The sequence below is a fragment of the Vipera ursinii genome (assembly GCF_947247035.1).
Source record: "Vipera ursinii genome assembly, chromosome: 8".
In the NCBI taxonomy this organism is placed as follows: Eukaryota; Metazoa; Chordata; class Lepidosauria; order Squamata; family Viperidae; genus Vipera; species Vipera ursinii.
Genome location: NC_139519.1, coordinates 9,787,754 through 9,802,705, shown reverse-complemented (window position 1 = coordinate 9,802,705; position 14,952 = coordinate 9,787,754). Strand labels below are relative to the sequence as shown.

The window sequence follows — 14,952 nt, the reverse complement described above, 5'->3', positions numbered from 1 at the left end:
GGAAGGCGGCAAAGGGCCGTGCTTTGCGCCCGCTAGGCGGGACCCAGGGCCGCGCCGCCTTCTTTTGCCTGCCCCTCCCAGCCCTCCCTGGCAGGACGGCCAGGCGCAAACGCCAGCCGAAGGGAGGCGGGTGGTGCCGGGACGGGGTGGCATCGGGATTGGCGTCCGGGAAGCGCAATGGAGCTGGAAGGTTGTTGTTGTTGTTAGTTTACGAGTTGGAAAAGGCGGAGTGTGTGTGTGTGTGTGTGTGTGTGTGTGTGACGGGGTGGCATCGGGCTTGGCGTCCGGGAAGCGCAATGGAGCTGGAAGATTGTTGTTGTTGTTAGTTTACGAGTTGGAAAAGGCGGAGTGTGTGTGTGTGTGTGTGTGTGTGTGTGTGTGTGTCGGGGTGGCATCGGGCTTGGCGTCCGGGAAGCGCAATGGAGCTGGAAGATTTGTTGTTGTTGTTAGTTTACGAGTTGGAAAAGGCGGAGTGTGTGTGTGTGTGTGTGTGTGTGTGTGTGTGTGTGTGTGACGGGGTGGCATCGGGCTTGGCGTCCGGGAAGCGCAATGGAGCTGGAAGATTTGTTGTTGTTGTTAGTTTACGAGTTGGAAAAGGCGGTGTGTGTGTGTGTGTGGAATAGTGAGTTGAGGCATGCCTGAGTCGGGCCGGCCTTGCAATACCTGGTGGGGATGACCAGGGCCTGGATTTTCCCCGGGATGATTTCCAGATCCACTTGATCCAGGATCCACTCGGCTCTATTCTGCTTTTCCACCGTGGGTTTTTGTTTGTTTGTTTGTTTGTTTGTTGCAAAGCGCCTTGCAAAATAAAAAGGCGTTTTGAGTCGAATAAACGAGGGTGAACGGTTGAATTGGAGATGTTCAGCGCCCGCAACAGCCGTTGGCAGGCTGGCAGAGAGGAAATGGAATCGTGTTCAACATACCACAACTGGGTGGCTTCTGCTCTGTGAACTATGGCTGGCAAGTCACAGAAGCTAACGTGATTGTTTATGATCTGACAATTTATTGCAACATTTTCATACTGTTTCCACTTTTCACCACTCAAGGCAGCATTTCAGACTAACACAAGAGATAATTCCAAAAACAATCCAGAGCCACCTTCTTCCCCCAAAGCATTTTGGAATATACTTAATTTATTTTTTACATACCCCATTGTGACTTGCTTGATTTGAAACAAAAATGATGTTCAAATTGTTCTTTGTTTTCTTTGCTTGTTAGGTGAACTCCGTCAGTTGTGCTTCATTCAACAAACTGGTTTGTGATGTGTGACTCCAAATAAAAGCTAGCAGTCACAACCAAAACAATTCAGCTTAATCACCACCCACCAAGGCGAAAGTGACAGGAACTAAAAGTCAGCATGTCTGGAGATTCTCCTGTCATCCAGGTCATGGTTGTCCCAGAGGTGCTTTTTCAGGAGGCACCGTGGACTTCCTTTGTTTTTCCTTGAAGATGTTTCACTTCTTATCCAAGAAGCTTCTTCAGCTCTGGCTGGATGGTGTTTTCTTCAAAGAAAAACAAAGTCCAGTTGCCTCCTGAAAAAGCACCTGTGGGATTAAAATCAGCATATTTACGCTGTACGCTTGGCAAGGCTGCTTTAAAATGGGTGGGCCGCCAGTAAGCCTCCCGAATCTTTATATGTATATGTGTGTATATATATATATATATATATATATATATATATATATATATATATATATATATATATATATATATATTATATATATGTGTGTGTGTGTGTGTGTGTGTGTGTGTAAATTACTAACAAAGAATTTACACAAATATATGAACTGTCCAGTGTGACTCGATGGCCTTCAAGATAGGCTGAAAACAGGAAATAAAGATTTGCCCCATGTTTGGGGCCTAGCAAGGTAATCTAAATAGTTAACATTTTATATATATATGTGTGTGTGTGTGTGTGTGTGTGTGTGTGTGTGTATAGGAAATAAAGATTTGCCCCATGTTTGGGGCCTAGCAAGGTAATCTAAATAGTTAACATTTGAAACATATGTTCCCTTGCAGAAAAAAGCTAACAGAGTGGCTTAGAGGCAAATAACACTGCCTCATATGCAATCAGCCCAGGTTCGAATCTCAGAAGGGTATTTCTGACTGATGACGACTAAGGAGTCAGAAATGCATCTCAGTTTCCCTTTAATTCTTTGTTAGTAATTTACACACACACACACACACACACACACACACACACACACACACATATATATATATATATATATATATATATATATATATATATATAGGTGTTTGTTAAGTATTTAGGGTTAGGGTTAGTTCATTTAGTGACCGTTCAAAGTTACAACGGCACTAAAAAAAGTGACTCACGACACGCCCTCGCACTTACAATCGACCCAGCATCCTCATGTGATCAGAATTTAGGTGCTTGGCAACCAGCATGTATTTCCAACAGCTGCAACATCCTGGGGTCATATGGGATCCCCACTTGCAACCTTCCCAGCCAGCTTCCCGCAAGTCAAGTCAATGGGGGTAGCCAATTCATTTAATGACCACATGATTCACTTCACCACTGCAATGACTTCCTCAACAAGCAATAGCACTACAAAAAAGCTCATAAAATTAGGCCCAACTTACTTAACAACCGCCTTGCTTAATAACGGAAATTCTGGTCTCCATTGTGGTCCCGAGTTGCAGGCTGCCTGTAGATCAGAGATATAATTTTTATTAAAACTCTGAAATATGAAGATAAAAAACTTAACACAAAATAATATTAAGTAGGGAAAAGAAAGGGAAAGCAACCACCCCCCCCAAGAATAAAGTTGAAGAAGAAAAATATATATAAAGAAATCACTTCTGATGTTCTTCACGGCAGTTCTAAGTTCAAATATATTGTAACCTTGTCTCTAAATGAGCAGGTTAAAATATTGTGGGATTTTCGAATGTAGATTGATAAGAGTCCTAGCTCATAATGCATGAGGTATAACTGATTGAAAAGAAGAACTTGTGGGCTATTGAGGTGGCAATGCTAATGGATACCAGACACAAGAATTAGAAAATATCCCAAAGTATCAAGAAGCGAAAATCGAAATAGACTATGGCATAAACAGGTTGTGGGGGGGGGGGGTTTCCCAGTGGTGTCGTACCAAAAAATCTTGCTTGGAACTTAGAAAATTTGTGCATTGACAAAAATGTCTATCTGCCAATTACAAAATGCTACACTGCTTGGATCTGTACATATACTAAGCTGATGCGTTAGGGGTTCTTCGGAAGAATTCAGTGTGAATTAAAGTCAACACCAGCTAAAGAACTGGCAGCTGCGACTTCAGACTTTCTGTAAGGTAAAGGTAAAGGTTCCCCCGCACATGCATGCTAGTCGTTTCCGACTTTAGGGGCTGGTGCTCATCTCCGTTTCAAAGCCGAAGAGCCAGCGCTTGTCCGAGGACATCTCCGTGGTCATGTGGCTGGCATGACTAGACGCCAAAGGCGCACGGAACGCTGTTACCTTCCCACCGGAGTGGTCCCTATTTTTCTACTTGCATTTTTACGTGCTTTCGAACTGCTAGACTTTCTGTACATAATAACAAATCTTCCCCAGTACAGAGATACCATGCCTTTAGAAATTCCACTGCCTCTATTTTTATGCCAACTAGAACTAAACGAGAGTCAAAAATAATCTGAAGAGCACACTGCTCGTAGTTTTCATTGGGCAAGGGAGGGCAACCAATTCAAATTGTCTGGATTCCAAAGTTTACTTTTGCAAGCAAATTGCAGTTAGGAGAAATGGACTGAGAAAATGTTCTGTCTCACCAGCTTCCACACTTCTCCAGCGTGTACTGGCAGAAAAGAAGTAACCTTCAACTCACGCTCCGCCCACGGTAAGCCAAGAGGCAACTCAGCATGACTTGCTGAATGATTCAAGACCCAATTTAAACTGAAAATCCACAACTGCATGGCTGCTACCCAGCAAGATACTTCAGTGTGGCTTCAGAAGGGCCTCCATCTGTTTCTGCTTTTAACCAAATGCCGTAGTTTTCAACTGAATGCAGTTTATGTTAGTGACCTCCAACTGTATTGCACCACAAATCTCTTTAACCTTGCAGCTCAAAAAAGATGGAGTAGTTCAACACATATCTGAACAGCTGTCATTCTGTTTTCAATAGCTTGGGTTGCTGCATTTCACTGCGCTATTTATTTATTTCTGAATTTATATACTGCCCTTTAAAAAGAAAGAACAATAGAGCAGTTAAATATTTTCTAAAACTCAATTCGATTACGGGAAGTGAGTCTGTTTTGCTTTCTGGGCCCAGATTATGAGTGCTCTGAACAACTAATAATTTTTATAATTATAAACAAATCACAGAGTAAGGAACGTTATAATCAGTGAAAAAGATTTGTAAAAGAATTATTCATTTTTTTAAAAATGTCAGGTTTAAATTATGCTGCCTTTAATTATTGGCTACTTACGAATTATTTTGTTACTTCTTGTTTCCTATGAACAACTATATGACAATGTAGGCCAGCATCCATAATTACACCTTTGATGTATCAAAATTTGTTTTTCTCCTCACAGGAGAAACCCAAATACTAGAATTCTGCAAGATTTTAGATGTTTTGTCATGTATCTGTTTCAGGTAGCCACAAAGATAACAATCCAGAAAATTTTGGTTAGAACAAAACATGGTTACTACTTGCTCATCTGTTCACAATCTTGCATGTGAATGTTCATGCAGGATGCTGTATGACTAAGGAGCACCAGTTCAGCTAAGAACCATGTAAAAATTATCTCATTTATCCACTGGGAATGCGGCAAAGACAACATGAGAACATGATAGGAAAAAAAATGTAGCTAAGGTATGTTTGTGATGTTTAAATGCATTCAAGATAGCATGTTTCACTAAGGCAGGGGTCTGCATCCTTGACAACTTTTAAGACTTGTGGACTTCAGCATAGCTGGCTGAGGAATTCTGGGAGCTGAAGCCCACAAGTCTTAAAGTTGGCAAGGTTGCAGACCCCTTCATTAGGGCTTAATCAGTGAGCAGGTACAGAAAGTAGAATATACTGAAAAAGAATTTGGAGATTTTTATTCTCAAGTCCTACACAATCAGCACCACATTACAATAAAAAAAAGTAAGGTTTAAGACAAGAATAGCAACAAGTGACAAAAAATAAGTCAGCTGTTAGATCAAATGAGCAGTCTTAGAAAAGTTTTAGAAAGTTGTCCATTGGCACCAATGAATAAATTTCAGTTAAGTGCCAGATGAATTAGGATGCGTTCGCAGAGCGGAATTTTTTGATTTGCCGCTTCTCCGTCCTCTCGGTGTGAAGGGTAGTAAAGGACAGAAAAGGACTGTAGAACGGTTTACTAAACTAACTGTTGTAAGTGAAGGACTACTCGTTTTGTTTCACTTTTTCCCCCCCAAAGGTTCTTGGTTCTTGCTAGCAAATGTAGTTTTTTAAAAGCTAGCTTTTAGCTCAGAAAGAGGTCCCCATTAATTTGGAGTTGAAGGGGCACCTTCAAGAAAAAGAAAACAAGGGGAGAAAAATAAGTGGAAAAACCAGGAAAAGACTACCCCCATCCATAACCTAATTTAAAAATAATATGGGCAACCACTCATCTAGTCTGACCTGGATTGAGGACCCTTAGCAATCACAGATGCTGGTTGACTGTTCATAGGGAAGCTGGAAGACAGATGAGAGCGGGAAGTAGAAATTTATTTATTTATTTATTTATTAATGGGACTTATATCCCGCCCTATCTCCCGAGGGACTCAGGGCGGCTAACAACAACAAAAATTAAAGGTCTCTGTACAGTAAATTAAAATTTAAGATTGAAATAAATTAAAGATTAGAGTTAAAATTGTAAACATAATTAAAATCCCTGTCACTCCAGGTCAGCCAGGTGGAAAAGGAGTGTTTTGAGGCCGCGGCGGAAGGACCGGAGAAATGTCGGGACAGAATCGCCAGCCTCATGCTGCAACATCTGATCATATAATTTAGACCAACGCTCTTTGGCATTGCTGTTGTGCAACCGATTTGAGTTTAAAATGTACAACGAAGCACTTGCACCATCTCCAAACTGGCAACTTGAGAGGGCTGTAGGGGGCGCTGATTTATTTATTTATTTTTTTAATATAAAATTTTATTAAAGAGTTTGTAAAAAAATAAAATAAAATAAAATAAAAGCGAACAAAACCTATGAATATAAAACAAAGAAAACAATATAAAGCAAAGAAAGGGAAAGAAAAAAGGCCAACAGAACAAGAAAGAAAAGAAACAAAAAATTAAAATACAAGTAGCCTCTGATTTCCTTTGCAGCAGGGATTAAGTATAATTGCAAAACTGGTTACAAAAGAAAGCTCCCTTTCTTTCCCCTCTTACTACTGTATTTTTTCCCCTAATCATCAAAACCATAAGTCATAAGTTTCTTCTTTTTTTTTCTGTTTCATGCAAAATGACAGCATGAGTAGAATATCCAGAAGGCGTTTAATGGAACTTGTAGGACCACATTCCACAGATGACAACAGTAGCACTGCGGAGAAACGTAAAAGAGTTCTAGATGCAGACAGAATTTGGAGTGAATTATACTTTGTGACTTGTGGTTGATAAGTTCTGCCCATGTAGCTCTTTGTGTGCGTTTGATTCCTATGAGTTCAGCTGCTGCCATTCAATTAGATACAGACACACTTATTTCGAACCTTCATCTCTCCCATTAAGAGGGAAAGGAAAATACCAGTTATAAATCTGCCTGCATGTTTCCGTAAAAAGACTGGCAGAAGTACAGGAAAGTGGACTTAAAATTGTATTTTATTTATTTATTTTAATCCTGCCTTCATTCTTTTTTTATATAAATAACTCAAGGCAGCGAACATACCTAATATTCCTTCCTCCTCCAACTTTTCCCTACAGCAACCAACCTGTGGCATGGGTTGGGCCAAGAGAGAGTGAATGGCCTGAAGTCACCCAGCCGGTTTGTCATGCCTAAGACAAGACTAGAACTCACAGTCTCCTGGTTTCTAGGCCAGCGCCTTAGCCACTATGCCAAAATGGCTTTCCAAATACTACAAAGGATAGTATGTCAGTCATATGCATACACACAATGTGCTATTTGCTAAAACCGAGGTGCATTCTTCTATAGTCAAAAGTAATCATGCATGCACATGAAAGACCTGTGTGTGCGTGTGTGTGTGTGTGTGTGTATAGGAAGACAAAACTGCAGAGGTATAAAAAAAGATCTTTAGAGGAACCTTGTAAAAAGTAAAGGGAAAACCATGGCAATTAATCATTTTTAAATGCGTGGAAACTTGACTTAACTGTCAGAAAGAAATTACGTTTTACTTTGTGTGTTTGAGTCTGAGTTAGTTGTTTGATTTCAACAGTGGTATTTAGAGTTGATTTTTTGGGGGGGGGGTGTCACATGGAGAGGTTTGTTTATAAGGGCCTTGGTGGAGCAGTGGGCTAATGCCTCCTTAAGTAACACCAGCTGCCTGCAATTAGTGCAGGTTCGCATCCCACCAGGCTCAAGGTTGACTCAGCCTTCCGTCCTTCTGAGGTAGGTAAAATGAGGACCCAGATTGTTGGGGGCAATTAAGCTGACTTTGTAATAATGTCGCTTGAGATGGGGCCAAAAGCCCTAATAAGCAGGCATATACATAGAATGAAGGCTATTGCTGAGCACATTGATCTGTGCTTAAATTGTAAGCCGCCCTGAGTCTTCGGAGAAGGGCGGGATATAAATGGGATTAAAATAAAATAAAAATATTTAACAAAACTGTAAATACTTTATGACTAATTGTTGAATGACCATTCAGATTGTTTCATATATATTTTAAGTTCCTGTTGAGTTGTCACAAGGTGTCCAGTTTACCAGACTGATTTTGGCATGAAGCTTTATGAGATTAGAAATTCGGCATTAATTTCAATCTGAACCTACAGTTATACTTGATTTTTTTTAGGTACCATTTTGCAGAAAGGAGCTGGTGAAGACCCTGATGCCCATTCTCCAAAGCATCAGGCAGATGCTTCAATTAGTTAGTTGAAAAAGGTGCTCTCGGACTTTTGATTATTTACTCTCACACATTTACATGGTTCTCTTCCTACAATGTAAGCTTGATGCTGCAATGTCTTTCCAGGTGCCCTCACTTCAATGTAAGTAGATCTGGAGCAAGGCCAAAATTTTGGTGCCAGAGAAATGTGTAAATTTGCCAAGAGGACATGCTACTGCTCTCTGGAATGTCATTGCGCAAGTTGCCTAACATCACCTTCACAACCCTTTCCCTGGTAAAATATTTCTGTGATTCTTGGCCTAAGTCAGGGGTGTCAAACTCAATTTCATTGAGGGCCGCATCAGCATTGTGGTTGCCCTCAGGGGTGTGTGTGTGTGGCCTGGGTGGGCGTGACCTACTGAGTGGGCGTGGCCAACTCTACATCGTTCTCATCAAGGGTGCCTATGGGGGCCTGGGCAGGAGTGGGACAGATCTGAGGGTCTCTGGCAGAAGGAGGGTCTCTGGGCCAGGGCCAAGGCAGTGGGGGCCATTCCCTCACTATAATGGATACAGTATCTGTTTCCAGGATAGCTTCGCGGGCCACATGAAACCACTTCGCGGGCCGCATCCGGCCCCCGGGCCTTATGTTTGACATGTCTGGCCTAAGTCAATATTCCTGTCTTCCTTCCTCTTCATTGGAGAGGGAATTTATATACTGTAAGTAGGGTGGGACAGCAAAGGTCTTGGTTCTTTCCACTGAACTGTGCAATCTGTATCAGTCCTTGGTACACCTCCTGTCTGTCATGGTGATGCTGTGAGCCTTGAGCAGTCGATCCAATAAACTATAGACTGGATTCTCAGTCTTCCTTTGGAGAGGCAAAGTGGGACTGTTGGATTCACACTGGTCCAATTCTTGCTTCATTCTACTTTCTGACTCCTGGTAGGATACCTATCATGGCCTCATTACCAAGCTCCCATCCTCAATAGATTGGCCCCAACTATCCTGATCTTTAGAAAGGTCCTGAAAACATGGTTCAGACACAGCGCCTGGGGATCTGGCAAAGGTGGGCAGCTCTTACAACGTGAGTTGTTAAGCTGATGGAAGATGATGACGATGATGCCATTTTACCCTGAGTATAAATGGTTTTTGTATGTTTGTATATTGGCTTTTAACTTGTTTTTAATTGGACTGTTGTCAGCCTCCAAGTGTTGCTTAGATGAGATAGGTGGCCATACAAATAAAATAATAAATAAATAGAACTCTAGGATAATAGGAAGTAGGAGGCCCAAGTAAGGTCAACAAAGTCAGCTTTTGCTGGCTGTCATAAAAGGTAACCTTGCTTGCTGAGAGTTCAAATTTTCCACTATAATGGATGTCAATACAGAATAAATGTAATGGTTATTTGACAATAGCGATATATTACCCAATGCAATCTATTTACACCCAATAGCAACAGGCCAATAGATAAGATGCTCTTTCTACAAAATTAAATTAGTTTGGTGAGGAGCTTCCTTGTGGTGCCTTCCATCAATATCAGGTCCATATTGGACCTGACATTTAGACACAAGGTGTCTGGGGGTATTTTTTTTCTCATAATAGCCTGCAGCAATGTTTATATTTGGGGCACAGTGATAGATTCCAACTTTGCAATAGTGGTGAATATTCATCTTTTTCTGCAAAAGCCAGAGTCCTTAAGAAGCATTTGAGCCAGGGTGGCCCTTCCAGGAGAGATTGTGCCTTGGCAGTTTCCTAAAGGTACCACATGCTAATCTGGATGTCTGGGTAGTAAATGTTGTGGGGTAACTGGCCTAGGAAATATCCATGCCAGTCTGAGATCTTGGAGAGCTAATGCCAGAAAACAGGTTAGAGGAACTGATTGTCTGTCTGCTATAATACAACATTTTCAGCTAGGGATGGAGAATGGAATGGGAAAGCCCCCCCTCCCTTAATTGATATAATTTTATACAGTAGTCATTCTACCTAGAGATGGAATTATACAAGCAAAATGTATCTTAGAAGCAAAGCTGTAATTCAAGACATTTGACTGAGTAATCCATCTCCAACCAACTCAATGGAAGCCGCTGTTTCCTCTTCTTTGTTCAAATTTCTGTCCCAAGCAGGGTGGAGCTAGACTCTCAGCTTCCACCACCCCACATGGCAGTTTCTTCTCAGCTGATTAGAAAGCTAAAGCCAACGTTATCTTAAGCTACTTTCTAAATGGGCAGGAGACATGCAAGTTGCTGGTTCTTAAAGCAGGCCATGGATTAGGTCTGATAAGGGAGGTGTGGTTGGTTTGAAGCACCCTAGGGGGAGGACTTTTTTTTTCTGAGAAATAAGACCTACCCTCTTTATCTTCCAAATCCAGTAGGATTCCCAAAGGTGCCCTCCCTAGAGGTGTGCAGTCCATTTTCGTCTTGCCTGATCAACCAGCACTCATTTCTCTTCCAACACCCCCAAAGTGGAACGTGTTCATGCTACTCTTCTTATGAATCCAATAAAATCTGCAGTTTAATCTCTCCTGCTATAAACTACGTTGTGCTAAACAGGCAACAATGGCTGGTGGGAGGGATGTGACATAACATGCTCAGCCAAAACCAACCCTCTTATGGCTTAGCATTTTGGTGCCTTTCATCTCTGTGTTACATGTTATGTAACAAATTCAGAATTAAGAACAGAATGAAAAGTTTATTAGAACAAGCCCTACCAAAGTATTTCCTCCATCTTTCTTTATACGTTAGCGGTCCCACCAGCAGAATCTTTGGAGCACAAGTCCAGAATTGCACTCAGCAGAATGGGCAGTAGCAATGTGTCTGATTTTCCACATAGGTAAGTAAAATACTATACAATGTTATTTAAACCCTGTTCGACACATCCCTTTAACTAATTGACTTAATCAGGGTTTTTTCCATTACGTCACCGTAGGTCAAAGACATTAGAGTCCAACATTATTTTATGAAACCATTGAAATTATTCTTTAAGCAAAGAAAGAAAAGGAAAATAATTCACCTGGCTTGTGGCTTAGAACAACAATTATAAATCAGTTGTGTCTTCTTCTGAGTAGGCCTGAAGATTATTCTCCTACATTCCAGAATCTTCTAGAATTCCTTCTGTGCTTGTTCATCAGCCACAGTAGATCTTCAAATGGCCAGCAAAAGTTCCATACAGAATCAAAAATGGACCACTGTACTATTCGGTGAAATACAAGAAATAAGCAATCGCATATAATGTTTTGCGAGTGAAGGCAAATATATGTGTCCCAGGATAATGTTGCAGGATCCAATCTGAGTCAATCAACAGGACCAAAGGTTTATTCTTCCAAGCTTTGGGGCCTGTTTGCTTCAAGGCAGGGAAAGAGAATGCCCAATATAATTATTTTATTTATTTATTTTATTTTAATTCCATTTATATCCCACCCTTCTCCGAAGACTCAGGGCGGCTTACAAGCTTAGCAGTAGCCTTCATTCTATGTATATGCCTGCTTATTAGGGCTTTCACACACACCCCAAGCGGCATTATTACAAAGTCAAGCTTAATTGCCCCCAACAATCTGGGTCCTCGCATCAGATCTGCATATGGACAGCAAATCTGAAGCTTTATGCATTAGTTTCATTGGCCATTTTACATGTAGACACCATCTTGAGCAACTTCCTGTAGATTTTGCTATAAATTTCCCTGGGAAGATATGCCACTTCAACCTTCTCTTTCCTCCTGTTCATGGAACAGGGAGAGGTTGCATTTAGCAGAGTAATTATGCCACCTTTTGTGTTCCTCTGTTGACCCAGTCTCTTCAACATCTTGTCTTTCCAGTTTGCAGGCCCTCAGGTTACATAGATGAAGCTGCTGCTTTGAAAACCAATGCCAGGGGTCCCGCAGCCTGCTGGCAGGGTGGACAACATAAAAAAGTCAGAAGTTGCTGTCCCTTCGACTTTCATGTCAAAGAAAGGACAAGGGGTGACATGATAGCAGTCTTCCAATATCTAAGGGGCTGCCACAAAGAAGAGGGGTCAACCTATTCTCCAAATCACCTGAAGGCAGGACAAGAAACTAATCAAGGAGAGAAGCAACCTAGAATTAAGGAGACATTGCCTGACAGTGAGAACAATTAATCAGTAGAACAGCTTGTCTCCAGAGGTTGTGGGTGATCCAACACTGGAGGTTTTTAAAAAGAGACTGGAGAGCCATTTGAGCAGGCAGTTGGACTAGAAGATCTCCAAGGTCCCTTCCAACTCTGTTATTCTATTATGTGTCCCCCCCCTTCTCCCATTTCATGTGCTTGTTTTGTCCCATTGGGGCAAGAATTCTTCATTATCTCTTGACCCCAAGGAGTGAGGGATAAATATCTGAGTATCAAATATGTAATGTTGAGCGCAGCAATAAGATATCAGACTAGGTTGATGCATTGCATTAAACCGTGGTTTTTCCTGAACTAGAAATTCCTTCAAAGTATAATGAACTAACCACAAGGATATTATATACTACTTCCTGGAAAAGTTGTTTGTTTCCATCTTTGGCAGATCATGGTTCAATCTCCAGAGTAATTCTGATGTTGAATTAAATTAGTGATGTATCTCACCAAGCTATGTTTTTACCATGGTTAATTACACATTTAGAGCTGGCTGCTCTAAAATATGATCACTTCCTAACTGCTGGTAATTAGATAATTTAAATAACTAAGGGACAGTATCTTAGATCCTACAAAACTTACACTAAGGTATAGATGAGTACACAGGAAAAACATTGGTAGTAATATGTGGTGTAATGGTGGGCTGAGAGTCAGATTGGTGTAGTGGTTAGGGCACTGACCTAGAAACCAGTCCAGACTTAGACACAAAACCTAACTGGAGGAGTCTGGGCCAGTCCCTTTCTCTTGGCCCTAAAAAGAAGACAATGGCAAACAACGTCTGAAAATATTGCCAAGAAAACTGCAGGGACTAGTCCAGGCAGTCTCCAGGAGTCAAGACTGGCTCAAAGAAAACACATAAAAAAAGTTAGCTTAAATTTGCAGAACAACATTCCCCACCAGTGCCTGCCAGATGTGAATGGACTTCATCTCCCAGAATGGGAGCCAGCATGGTCTTGCTGTTTAGGATTTCTGAAGAGCTGAAGTCCTAATTTTTTGGAGGGCACCAAATTGGGGGAGGTTAACGTAGGTAGTGTAAAGAAACACTGAAATAATTGCCTGTATTCTTATGAATTTTATATCTGCCGATTGCAGCCTTTCCATGTTGTCAACAGATACATGGAAAAAGAGTATCTACAGATGTTCTTCTACCAGATAGGAGCTCTCCGGTTCTGAAGGCCACATCCCCTATGTTGATTATCAGTTTCTTGGCACGTATTTCAGCTGGCTCACGAACCACACCACACTTTACATGACATATTGAGGGGTTGCAGTCCAAAAACAAGTGTTAACACCCACAAGGGAAGGTTGAAGTGCTTCTTTTGGCACTGAAAGACCTTCAGACCTGGGGAACTTAATGCAATCTGCAGGTCCCTGGCTTAGAAGAACTGTGTGGGCAGAAAGATACTTCTTGAAGATGCCTCCTAATTTCAAACACAAAAGGGAGAGAGGTTACTTGTGTGAAGGCCAGTAATTCAGAACATCCAATGATAAGCAACTTGGTATCTTGTAGATGTTCTGCCCTTTAGGTTCATTGATCCCACTGAGTAATGTCCAAGGCACCAGGAGAACAATAGGCTATTTATACAAATATGACCCACTTCTCCATTTCTATGTTCCTCTTCCAGTGGTCCATGATCAGCTTCACCACTGAGCTTCTGAATCCTCATATTCTGTTAAAGGCTTGAAATGTTGACTAAGCTAGAATTGGCTCCAATCATACATTGCCTTAAACCATAAATCTTAGTTCACAAACCACAAGGGTAGGATGCACCTAACATCTAAAGCTAATCCAAAGTAATCACATTATGTCTTTATGTGATGTATGAACCCGGTCTCGGCGCTGTTAGGATGCTTTAGTAGGCTTTCTCTCATGATATTGATTTCCTCCTAAATATATTTATTTATAGTCCTTCAGTTGCAAAATTTACGGCTCTGCTAAAACTTCATGTATCTTGCTAAGGATTGTTGTTGTTAGTTGCGAAGTCGTGTCTGACCCATCGCGACCCTATGGACAATGTTCCTCCAGGCCTTCCTGTCCTCTACCAGGATACAGAATAATTTATCATTTGATAAAGGATTTTGCAGTTTAGGTAGGCTGCAGACTTACTGGACGGAAATGATGGGGCTCGGTTGTGGTCCTAAGTCAAGGACTAACTGTATTATGGCAACGATATTTTCAGCCGAGATGCACAAGTAATGAGGAGTGCTCCAACAGCAAAAATGTGTAGCCTGTGACAAGATAAAGACTACAAAGCTCTCGCAATAAATGACAACACAGGATTTGTAGCGCTGTTAAATCAACGTGTACCTGTCATAGGAACAATTAATTCTGTAGCTCGGAGCCAAATAAAAACATCAAGCATCTTGTTTTCTCCCTTTTTCCAATATCAAATGAGAATTCCAGACAAGCAGTTGCCATGAAATTGTGTTTTTTTTTTGTCGCTGATACTCTAAGGCAGGGGTGTCAAACTCAATTGCATTGAGGGCCGCATCAGCATTGCGGTTGCCCTCAGGGGGCCGGGTGGGTGTGGCCTGGGTGGGTGTGGCCTACTGGGTGGGCGTGGCTAGAGTGCATATGGCCTTCTGGGTGCGCGTGGCCAGCTCTACATCGTTCGCATCAAGGGTGCCTACGGGGGCCTGGGCAGGAGTGGGACAGATCTGAGGGTCTCTGGGCCAGGGCCGAGGCAGTGGGGGCCGTTCCCTCGCTGTTTCCAGGATGGCTTCGCGGGCCACATGAAACCACTTCGCGGGCCGGATTTGGCCCCCGGGCCTTGTGTTTGACATGTCTGCTCTAAGGTGCTCATCTGGAAGGCTTTTTTTTTCTTTTATACCTCTGAAAACTTTAGGTTTCCCACCAGCAAAAACGTGCCTCCTGA

At 41.8% G+C, this 14,952-nt stretch overlaps 1 long non-coding RNA gene across 3 annotated transcripts; it reads left to right on the top strand.

Moving 5' to 3' along the window:
- Positions 1-151: 151 nt before the first annotated feature.
- On the top strand, positions 152-12,603 carry LOC310643863. 3 transcript variants are annotated; one of them, XR_014493174.1, is made up of 6 exons: positions 152-190; positions 3,781-3,845; positions 7,923-8,011; positions 8,100-8,247; positions 10,692-10,779; positions 11,761-12,603. It is a non-coding gene; the product is annotated as an uncharacterized lncRNA (long non-coding RNA). The 3 variants fall into 3 exon arrangements; XR_014493175.1 differs by lacking the exon at positions 152-190 and adding an exon at positions 3,122-3,308; XR_014493176.1 differs by lacking the exon at positions 152-190 and having other exon boundaries at positions 3,339-3,845; positions 11,761-12,602.
- The last annotated feature ends 2,349 nt before the right edge of the window (positions 12,604-14,952 follow it).